This window comes from Onychostoma macrolepis, chromosome 19 (genome assembly GCF_012432095.1).
Source record: "Onychostoma macrolepis isolate SWU-2019 chromosome 19, ASM1243209v1, whole genome shotgun sequence".
Classification (NCBI taxonomy): domain Eukaryota; kingdom Metazoa; phylum Chordata; class Actinopteri; order Cypriniformes; family Cyprinidae; genus Onychostoma; species Onychostoma macrolepis.
Window position 1 is genome coordinate 4,817,674 of NC_081173.1, and position 12,586 is coordinate 4,830,259.

At 36.5% G+C, this 12,586-nt stretch overlaps 1 protein-coding gene across 1 annotated transcript in view; it reads left to right on the forward strand.

The window, feature by feature from the left end:
• Positions 1–12,586, forward strand: part of epb41a (erythrocyte membrane protein band 4.1a) — a 68,852-nt gene that overhangs the window by 758 nt on the left and 55,508 nt on the right.

Consider the following 12,586-nt stretch of genomic DNA (forward strand, 5'->3'; position numbering starts at 1 on the left):
TTCGCTGTAAAATGGTTTGTCAGGTAAAACGTGCTTCAAATGGTGACAACTTGTTTTATTCTGTATTATTTAATACTGCAGAATAAATCTGGCTGCACCAACAAAATATATGTTTAAATGTCAGATCATATTTTGCACAGTTTCACTTTATACAGTGCAGATCTGTGGTCTACAGTAAAATAAAACAACCTTTTGATGCATCAGTCTCCCACAGTTTTGAAGTCAACAAATCACATGCAGTGAGGCCTGGAGACTTTGCATTGCATTTCAAACCCAGAGGCCATGTTACTATAATAGCTACCTTCAGTTTATTGTTTCTGTGCTTTGGCCTCAGTCTGTGCCCATTCAGAAATGTTATGCAATCAACCCCCATTTCTAAATTGAAGTGAGGTAAGCCTTTCTCATGAGATGTGTAATAAAAAAATGCCTTTTCCTTTTGATTAAACAGTATTGTCTCTGATGTGATTTTCTGAATATGCATGTACTTTGCATGCTCTTTGCTATCATTCTGTTGTGCAGCAAAAGCACTCAGGAGTATGTCTGGTTATACTAGTGCAAGTGTCCATGAAGTGAGTACAGTTACGGTTCCTTAAGGTCTTTCCGGTGTTTGTTTGTTCTTGATAGCCCTTCAACTTCTGCACAGAACTTCTGCATTTCAGATCAGAAGGATGTTTAGCACACTATCAGGGTTCAGCTCTGTTGAAATGAGAAATTCTTTGTAGAATTATGAATTGTGAGAGTTCATAAGCCCACCACACCTGAAGTGTTAATAGTAGAAGCGTTATTGTTTGGGACCCTGGGTGTTAAACGTATTGCAGTTTAACGGTTCTGTTATGCTTTCTCTTTCTCATTGATCTGCTAAGTAACATCTTGTTCTCATAATTCAAGTTTCTTAGTCAATTTTGATTCATGTTCATGTTTTTTGGTAGTTCTTCTTTTCTTTCTTCTGTTGTCTGTTTTGTTCCCGCCGTCTCGAGCGACTGCCCCCATCCGTTTGGTGTCCATGGAGATCAGGTGCACTGTGGCGGCCTGTGCGACCATGTGGTCATTGATTGGTTTGATTGTTCTGAGTTCATCCTCCTGAGCCCCTGTGTGTGTGTGTGTTTTACGGCCCCAGCCACTTACCCTTTGGTTGTCCCAAGAGGAACCTCTCAATTTTGTTAATTTGGTCTGTCCATCGGTGGTTTGCAGAAAATTGGCATCTTAATTTGGTTTATCGGACCTTTCTCTGACTGAATGCTTGTGTATTAAATCCAGAGGCTCTCAAACGGTGAAGTGTGCAATTTTGGCACCATTAGTGGCACCAAATGGAATTACAAAAACAACTAGATTATGACTTTTAAGAAAATATGAGAGTGATTGCTCAAAATGTGATCTGGTTGCTTAGGTTTACTTGTGAATTATAATCAGGCTGCAGCGGGTTTTTCCATAGAGCTTCAGTCTTCATGTCCAAGTATCTGTAAATATCCCTTCTGGCCAATATATATATATATATTTGAATATATATTACAAAATATACAAAAATGGCCAACCATATACTGCTAAAACATGGTTTTACATTTCAAGTAGCTTATATTTGATTTATTTATTTATTAAATAGGCTAGGCCTATATCTAAGTATATATTAATATAAATATATATATATATAATAAAAAATGCTTTGCATTTGCATTGTATTTTACAATTTTTTTGGAACATTTTTTTTTTTTTTTGGATGTATTGGATGCATTTTTGTCCCATGAGATATTTTGTAATATATTTTTGCATTTTACAAGATATTTTAAATTTGAAAAATGTATTTGTGTAAGCAGTGTTATTTACAAAATATAATTAGCATATATTCGAAATGCGTTTTTGGCCAACATTTATTTATTTATTGTATGGGATTAAACAACTCTGCACATTAACTCGGAGCAGGCGCAGTCAAGTTCAATTAATGCTTCAATTACATTATCTAGGTTTGTTTCATTAAAAAATGTACTTTAAAAAGATATTTTAAAAAGATGAATTAGTTCAACTGAAAGTTTTAAAGAGTATGTAAATGTATTCACAATGTCAGCCTGTTAATAGCTTACTTATAGTCTCAGTGCATTAAACTGGAATACGAAAAAGGATTTTAACATCAGAAAAAAATCCCTCCACGTTCCGTGTTTCTGTTGTCTATGTAAATCGAGATTGCTCAGGCAAGAGTTTTCTGGGTCACTCACAGCTGGCTCCTGTCCTTGAGCACAGGGTGAGCAGAAACCGGGTGTCTAAAGATGCAGACCAACATGACAGTGAGAGCAAGAACAACTGACAGCGAGATCCAGATGCTTGTTCTCCCTACATTAGAGAGAGAGAGAGAGAGAGAGAGCGTTTCTCTCTAATCCCACACAGGACCCCGATTAATTTTAAAGCCGCTTTCCAGTCTTAAGCTCACTTTCTGCATCCAGTTACAAAAGCACACAGCACTTAGGCTTTCCACTACTCTGTTTACTCTATCTTCCCATCGTTTATTGTCACCGAAACCCTAAAGTGCCTCTGTTGTTGTCTCGTCAGTGCTAGGTGTGACTGACGGTAAACACAGCGGAAGAAACAAATACAAAGATGATGCACCCAGAGGAAGGGATTTTTGTTGCGCATCCGTCCAATCAAAATTGTATGCATATGTGTTTTAAAGAAATAGTTCAACTGAAAAATGCTCACATCAAATCCTGTATTTTTCTTGAGATGAACACAAAATCAGATATTTGGGAGAATGTTCACGTTGCTCTTTCCCATACAATGAAAGTGGATGGGGACTGGGGCTGTCAAGCCAAAAAACAAGACTCGTGCACTAAATTTCAAATGATCTGATGCAATACAATGAGTTTGTGTTGTTCACACATACAGTATGTATATTGTGATATAAAATTTGTGATTTTGTTCATACCACTCAGTCCTGAAGTGAAAGTGTGTGTTTTGTGTGGCTGCAGGCGTGAATGTGTTTGTGTTGGGTGTACTGTCACACCTGCTCCTGTGGGGTTCCCGCTTCCCGTTTTTATGCCCAATCAGCAGTTCCCGCTCCTGCCAGCCAATCACAGAGCAGCATTCCAGAGCTGGAGCTGTTGTTCCTGTGGATTTAACCAGAGATCAGCACTTATCATATTCTCTCAGTTCACTCTCTCCTCACCTTCCTTTCTCAGTCCTAAAAAAATCATGGAAATTTTAATAGTGAATATGCATTTTCTAATTATGCTAAATTGTTTAATAAGCTAGAAATACTGTTGTTGAGTGCATTCTATAAAATTATTTTTAAAATTTCTGATGGAAAGATGTTTAGCAAAAAAAAAAAATCTTGTTCTGCTCTTTTACTTAACAAATGTTATAAATAACCAGTAATAAATATGTCATAAACACTCACTGTCTTGAACAGCGCAGTTATGCTTGAATCTCAAATATGAGTTCAATATAGTTGCCTTGCAAACTATATAAAATGTGCTTCAGTTTTGCATTTTCCTGCATGTGAAATCACACTACTGTTTTTAGGGCTGTATTTATTTGCTAAAAAAAAAAACAAGCAAAAAAAACAAACAAAAAAAAAAACAGTAAAGCACTAACAACTAAACAACTGTTTTCTATTTTAATACATTTTAACATGTAATTTATTGCTGTGATCAAAGTTGAATTTTCAGCATCATTACTCCAGTCTTCAGTGTCACATGATCCTTCAGAAACCATTCTAATATGATGATTTGCTGCTCAAGAAACATTTATTATTATTGATGTTGAAAAGAAAAGAACAGCATGTATTTGAAATAGAAGTCTTTAAAAACATTATCTATTGTCTTTACTGTCATTTTTGATCAATTTAATGCATCCTTGCGGAATGAAAGTATTAAGTTCTTTAAAAAAATGTTACTGACCCCAAACATTTAAATGGTAGTGTGTTTGCTGGAAACTGTTGGAAAAAGATGTTTAGAAAGAGCTTTATTCAGAATTAGAAAGCTTTATTGCCAAGTGTGTTTACACTCACCAGGAATTTGTCTTGGTGTCAGGAGCTTCCAGTAGCTTCCGGGAGCTTCCAGTTTATATATTGTCTATAATTAAATTATGGCTGGTAAGCAATTAAAAGTTTTAATCTAATTAATTACATGATGTGGTGATTAATTAATCTAATTAATCGCACATCAAATTTGGCTGAGAAATTACTCCCAAAAGATAATTTAAAGTCATTGGTGTGTAAAGCATCAAACAGACATTACAAAAAGTAGCTTCAGCAAAAAATATTTTGTTTGATAAAATTTATTACTCTTTTGGACCACGAGGGTGAGTAAATGATGACACAATTGTCATTTTTGGGTGGGTGAACTATATTATTTTATTAATTTTATTATTATTACTGTGGAAATAAGAAATTATTTATTTAATGAAATGATACTCTAAATAATAAACTAAAACATCCAGTAGGTGGTGGTAAATGTCTTAATGATTAAGTCATCAAGTCATTTATTCATTCATTTGATTCGTTCAAATGGCAGATTCATTCAGGAGTGAAGTAAATGGTTCTTTATGAATGGTCCATTGAATCATTAGGCTTGTTCGACTCGAAGCGGATCGTCACCATCAGACCGATCGGTGTGTGACATCAAAGTACCACAAGAGCTATAGAGAGCAGACATCTCCTTATGCTTTTGAATCGCTCTCGTGGTACTTTGATGTTGTAACGAGGCGACAGGGACGAGAGGCGTGCGGATATGCAAGCTTTTATTTAAAGATGTGGTCACGAAACAGGAAAGAGTCAGAAATTGGCAAACAGGTATATTGTGGACAAGACACAAGAGTAGTCCAGTAAACAGGCGAGGGTCAATCGATGGCGAACATAATCCAGGGGGCGAGGCAAATGAATAATCCAAACAGACAGACAATAGTCCAGACGAGGGGCATACAGAGTCCGAAACGGCAATACAAAGAGATAATCCAAGACAGACTATAATTTCAGGGCAGGTAGCAGACAGACAGGACGAGATAAACAGACTAGAATACAAGACTCAGGTAACCAGACTATGAACAAGACTAAACTAGAATCAGGAAACTTGGAATGATGTAATATTTGTCATCAATCAACTGTATTAAATGTCAGATGACCCACATAGGTTGGGGGCGGGGCAAGTGCGTCAAATGCATTAATAATTTTAACATGTTATTTTTCACCGTAATTAATTAATCTAATTAGCGTGTTAAATTACCAGCCCTAAATTAAATATTAATGTATCAAGGAAACCTCATTTTTAAGTTTGCATGACAAGGTATAGACTGTAGTGTCACTGGGCAGAAATGGCCCAAAAGAGCAAGTGTCAGTTTGGTCAGTTGGCCAGAAGCCATCAGGCTGTTCTTATTATTGAGTCCTGATGGCACACAGCATCAGTGTGCTGGACTGAGATGTGTGAGTCTGCTCTCTGACTGTATAATACTTCTGCTTTTACACATCTTGTTTTTGAAAAACCGATCTGTGCTTCCTGGAACATTTCCACATAAATCCCCTTATTAGCTTGATGTTTGTAAATAAACACAAATATAGTATAGATGTTTAATGATGCTCTGTTTTAATTAATTACAGTGATGCTGTACTACTGAATAAACACATACTGAACTTTAAAGGGGTCATATGATGTGATTTCCTGTTTTCCTTTGTCTTTGGAGTGTTGCAAGCTGTTTGTGCATAGATAAGATCTGTAAAGTTGCAAAGATTAAAGTCTCAAACCCAAAGAGATATTCTTTATAAAAGTTAAGACTCTGTCACGTCTTCCTAAAACGGCTCATTCAAACACGCCCCCACATGTCTATGTCACAGTGTGGGAAGATTTGCATAACACCGCCCAAAGGTATACGCAAAAAGAAAGAAGGTGTAACTTTTATTCTAGCTGTAGTGTTGTTGCTGCCGCTGGTGCCATGTCGTGGAGACGCTGTGTTTTATTGTGAAAGCGAAAGTACTTTGTTTGGCCTTCCAAATGAGTACACAACTAGAAATCAGTGGTTAAGTTGTGTTTACAACACTGTTCCAGAACAGTACAATGCAAATATTTGAGTGTGTGCAGCGCATTTTACGGAGGACTATTTCCTGTTCCTGGGAGAGAGTAGTGTGTCAATGTGAACACTATGAATGGCTGTGATGTGAACACTATAAAGTGAGGCAATTTCAACGTCGCAAGGACAGTCTGGTGCTTCTGATTCACAGCCTGTAAGTACATTTCGATATTTAAAGAATTTGCTACTGACTATTCTAACGCGAGTTTTGAGCTGTGTAGAGTAGTGCTTGATTGGCGTTTCAAGATCACAAATGCAGACATGGTGTTATGTTTACGCGGCGCAATGCGTAAAAAGACCGTATGAGTCATTATAATCAGTAATTATGTCCTCACTGAATGCAACAAATGCCTCGTTTATAGTTGGTTTTATTGTTTTATTCTTGTCGACACGGCATCACAACATGGTAAGGGGCGTAACAGTTCCGTCACACGCTTGAGGTATTCAGCCAATCACAACGCACTCGATAGCTGGCCAATCAGAGCACGCCTCGCTTGTCAGAACGATGAACTTTGTAAAAATTGGCGCGTTTCAGAAAGGCGGAGCAACAATGATGTACAGTATGTGGAAAATAATGTGTTTTTTGAACCTTAAACCACATTGCATTACACCGAATACACAAAATAATGTTCTTTTTAGCAACATCATATGACACCTTTAAAACAATGCTTTGTCAGTCATAGGGATGCAACGATTATAGATTTTGTTGGTATGATTATAGTCTGAGGAATAATCACGGTTACACGATTATTACGATTATTATGCATGTATTCATTTCACAACATAAAATCACAAACACTCTTTAGATATTAAAGTGTTATTGATTGCTACCTTTTGAAACAGAAATAACGCTGTAACCAATAATACAGCACAAAAAAGGTACATCTCTCCTATTGGAATTAAAAAACGTGACCTCTGCTCTGTAAACATCCATGTCAGTATTTCCCTTTTGAAAATAACAAATGGAAATAGATCACAAATGTATTTGGTGTTTTCATTTTGTATATTCTTTCTACATTTCTTTTGGACCTGAGGTACAGAACTTGGAAAGAATAAATTGACTTATGAATAATACTATAACAGGGATGATAAATCTAAATATAAAATGATGATAAAATATAAGACTAATATTAACTTTATCCCACAGAGGGCACCGTTACTAATGAGGGGAATAAACAAACTATTATTGAAATCAACTGTCATCCATACTTATTCATTTTAATAATCTTTATTCATCTGATTTTACATATGGCCTGAGAAAATATCTGCCCACACAAACATTTAGGAGGACACTATCGACTTCAGTCATTTCTCTGGTGGAAATAAAGGATCGCTGTTTGGTTCCTCTGTCATAGTTAATCTAGTAGCCTCCATGTCTCTGATAAGCACGGCATTTTAAGATGGTGCACCGCTAGTGTAACTTTGTTTTCGTTTTGCGCAAGTTTCAACAGTTCCATTCCGTGCAACAGAAACACTCGGTGTAGCAGAGCCTTTACGATTAATTAACCGTGAGGTTTTAAAGCGCGGTTAATTGTAAAACTGGTTAATCGCTGCATCCCTAGTCAGTCATCATCATTTGTTCTGCTCAAAAAAAAAGGACAAAAGCTGTCACTGGGGCAGTACCACACCTTTGTACCTTATTTACTCCTAAAGGGTGCATACCTTTAAAGTACATATTAGTACCTAAATGGTACATATTTGTACATAAGGTAACTGTCAACTGCCAACTGTGGTACATAAGGTACTGAACCAGTGACAGCTTTTTTAGCTTTTTCTCTAAGCGCAATAGACCTATAAGACAGACTGATAATGCTGCCAACATTGACTGATGTGCTACTTGGTTGAGTAAAAGAAATGTGATAGTTATTGAATAAATATATATATATATATATATATATTGTTGTGGAATAACAGTTAAAACCCAAGGACCAGGTATGATGAACAAAGACCAGGAGTCAGAGATGCAATAAATTAAAGAAAATTTTCTGAAGAACGTAGTTTGCAGTTTCAGGCAGAAGTCAGCTTCAACACTCGCGATGGAGTTCGTAGGCCACTCTGCTTGCAATTCAAAATCCTCAACAATTATACCCTGACAGAGGTTGCTAATTGCATCAATGCACAAGTCAGCAAAATCCTGATTGGTTCCAAAACCTAGATAAACTTAGACAATTTCCACATATGGACGCAAGCACTTCAAGCATATCTCCAAATGATTACTGTAGGCGTCAGCAATGAAGAAGAAGACACCTCAGCTCGGACCAGGATGGCGGCAGGAGACAGTCTTCTCATCTAACACAGAGAATAGATGCAGACACACACACACACACACACACACACAGAGCCCTTATCTGCATCTCAAGGTTTTCTAGCTTCTAGCGAGCATCTTATCAGTATGGTTGGTTACACACATACTATGCAGCCATCAATCTTGTAGAAAATAAATACAGGATAGAACAGGATTCTCTAATATCTGTTTTAATCGAACATCTAAATGTCACAGCTCTCTTCGTCACTCGTAGCTCACGTAGATGGTAGGTCATCCTGACCCCCTTAGCATGGCCTTGTGACCCTAAGGAAAGAATACACTCAGCATGTGTTCACACCTTTTACTCTGACCACTTCTAAAAAGGATATATGCACACTTCAATCTATACGAATATAGATGGCTCTACTACTTGTCAATCATCAAACAATCTGGGAGGTTAAATACTGATCAATAACTTGATTAATAATCACACAAGAAATATTAATATCATAATTAATATCAGAAGGAAGGATATGGTCAGATCGACATCCACTTCATCCTCTCCTTCAATATATATATATATAATATAAACAAAAGGTTGAAGAATATTGAGGTATATCTTATTTTAGCTATACAGCCCAACCTGTTTCTCTTCCAGAAAAAGCAGGACTAGTGTGAAGATAAGTGTGTGAAGATAAAGAGTATTGATGTGTCGGTGTAATCTGATCTTTGGTTTTTGTGGATGATCTGAGTCAATAATTTGAGTGTGCTCCTCTGTGAAGGGTGTCGGACAGGTCAGAGGCGAAGGGTCTCGCATATGTCCACTTTTCACGGTCTCTGAAAGGCCAAAACACCCCCCACACACCATCTGTCACCACTGCACAGTGTGTGTGTGTGTGTGTAAGATAAGGAAGATGGTTTCAGCAACTATACACAGATGTGTTGTTGAGGACATGAGTGTTTCCTGCTGTCATCTGAGCGCAGTCGACTGTAATACACTGAAAGTGTTGCAGTCGGATATAATTGGATGTGTGTGTGTGTGTGTGTGTGTGTATCTGCACTTGATGCATAAGAGGATGCTGGAGTGTATGTGTGTGTGTACCTGTGCATTTAGGTGAACTGTAAAGGGATGATGTTGTGCGTGGGCAGTGTTGAGGATGATGTTGTGTGTGTGTGTGTGTAATTTAGAGAGCTGTAATTAGATAAAGTTGCGGGTGTCCAATGGCAATAATAGGATAAAAGTGTGTTTTGGTTCATGGGGAGTGTGTATTTTGAAAGAGTTATAAGTGATGTTATTTGCATACGAGAGCTGTGTGATGCATTGATGGATGGCAGATGCAGCAGGGAGATGGAGAAGTGTGTGTGTGTGTGTGTGTGTGTGTGTGGAGGGGGAGGGGACTGTAGAGAGTGGATTAGTGTCAGTGCAGTGGTGTTAGCGGCCAGAGGATCCAAACAAAAGCAGAGCTACAGAGAGTTTTTACAGTGGAGTGTTCGTAATAGTCATTTACTGTTCTGTTAAGTATGTATTTTATCTATTATTATCAATACTAAAATATTAATTAATTTATAGAAAAAGTGTTTGTACAGTGGAGTAATAATCGTTACTTTGTTATTAAATGTTTATTTAAATATGCTGATTAGATGTTACAAACATTTATTTATTTGTATCAGAAGAAGGGAGACAGATGGCATCAAATACATAATCAAATACAAATTGGTGTTCGTTAAAGAGTTTTTTGGCTCAAGATCTGCATTTAAAGTCACACCAGAGGTGTTCAGCTTGGATCAGGACTTGGCTTTCTGCAGATCAGTCAAGTTCTTCCACACTGACTCAATCAATCATTTCTTTTTGAACCTTGCCTTATACACAGAGGCATTGTCATGTTAGAAGAGAAAAGGGTCCTGTCCAAACTGTTTGGAGTACACAACTCCCTAAAATATCATTATATGCTTAAACATTAAGATCTGTACTCGTGGAAATTACTAAAGTAGTAAAACCTGTTCATTAGAGGGGGGTGACCCAATACTTTTGGCAATATAGTGTGTATCTAGATATCTATAGATGCTCCAAATGATTCACTAATTAACAATTAAGATGAGTTATATTAAATAATAGAAAACATGTATTAACCTGAATAAGAAGAAATACAAATGAAAAGTTTGATAGTAAGAGCTTTATGAAAAGCAGTTACTGTGAATTTGGTAATATTTATATTGATGAAACACTTATTTTGTGTAGTGAAAAGGATACTTTGTGATCGTGTGTATTGTACTAGTACGATTGAAAATACACTGAAATGTTTGAAAAAAAACCCTGCACTTTTGATGATCTGTAGTGATATTAGTATTAACAGTTTTGAAAATGTAACAGTTGCTTGTGAAAATAGTAAAACAGCTTTACCATTACATGTATGTATTTATTTATTTATTTATTTATTTAATGATATAAACTAGCACATTTGTTTCTGTCAGTATTTATTTAATTATTTTACTACAGTTTCTAGCATTTATTTATTTATTTATTCATTAATTCATACATACTTACATACACACAGTGGAGTATTTGTAATATCTATTATTTACTTGTTTAAATATGTAAAAAAAATATATATATATTACCATTACTAGCATTCATTCATTCATGATTAATATATTTATGTTTTTATTACATTTATTATAACTTTTTTTTTTTTTCTGTCACTGGTTTATTTATTTGTATGTCTTTTTTATTATGTACATTAATGTCATGTTTTTATTTATATACTATCATTTTTTTTACTACTTGTTTTTTGAACATTGACCGTTTTTGTTTTTTTCCTGACAGTTTTTGTTGTTGTTGTTGTTTTGTGGCTGACTGATGTCCTGATGTGGACTCAGCATTGGTGTTGTTGTCTGATGATCAGGCAGGGTTCAGGACTTCAGCATGTCTAATGCGTCTCTGTCTCAGTTCGGTGTGTTTGTTTCAGTCATTGTTGTCTCAGTAAATCCGTGCCGTCACACCCTCGGCCCCTCCTTCCTCCACCCCGCACCATTAATAGCAGCTCTACAAAAGCATTGTAAAACACAAATGCATGTAGACAGGCCTCATACTGGCAGTGAACAGGATATTAGCAGTGTGACAGCGTCTGTAGAAAGGATGATGTTGATGTGAGTGAGATATTGGATGGCCTGTGAGGAAAAGAGGCTCATGTTTGTTTGCTGTAATGGCAGACGGGCCAAATTATGTGACAGGATGCTTCCAGAAATCCACACAACCTGCTCACCTGTTCCTCCGGGCCAGCAGAATGAGATGGACTGAATTATACCCCATTCCCACAGACACAGCGCCGAATACAAGACAGTTCTGGGACGGGAAAATGGGCTCTGCACCTGCTGGTCTCAAATCAGGAGCTGACGCAAAACAAAACTAGATCACTCCCATCATTATAAAGCAAGTTATTCAGACAGGAAGCACCCAAAGTTGTGTTCAGTTGACAGAAACCACATTACTGTTGTCACATTACACACAGACTCTAGCCACTTTATTTACAACCACAACGTTTATATTTATAGAGCACATTTAAACACAACCGAGGTTGACCAAAGTGCTTTACAGAGAATAACACACAAATTAAAGAAAAAAGAAACTTTTTTTTTCTCATTATTTACCCTGTTCATCTCAAATAGAATTATAGGGTCATTCCGGGTCAACCCAACAAGTACAATTGTTGTTTTGATATTTTTCTGGTGATAAGTAATACACAAATGAAGAAGAAAGTCAAAATATTAAATCTCAAGGATATATATTTAGTGACTAATCCACTATTTTGTATTTTTTCACTTGAGATTTGGAGTCGAATTACATGTGGGTCAAAATTTATTTAGAAAGATGGCAGCATTATGTTTATTTTCAGACAGAGATTGGTAGGTCTTTTAGTAAAATCTGTTGACTTTAGCAATCTTTGTTGCATTATATGCCAATAGACACTTTTCATTTTTCCCTGAGGTTTGCATGGCTGTAACTCAAGAAGTATTAAATATATCTTAAAATCCTTTTAGATTCTGATTCTTCACAAAGTTTCGTTTTGGTGCGTTCATGTTTAAGGCTTTATATTGTTCATTTCCAGATATACTGGGACTTAAATGTGGCTACAGGAGTAAATTGCTGATCAAAAACCAAATGTGGGCCACTTTGCATACAACTGATACTAACTGTCACCTTTGGCATATAAAGAACAGAGATTGCTAAAGTCAACAGATTTTACTAATAGACCTACATTACCTCTCTCTGTGTAACAATTAAATGAAGATGCTGCC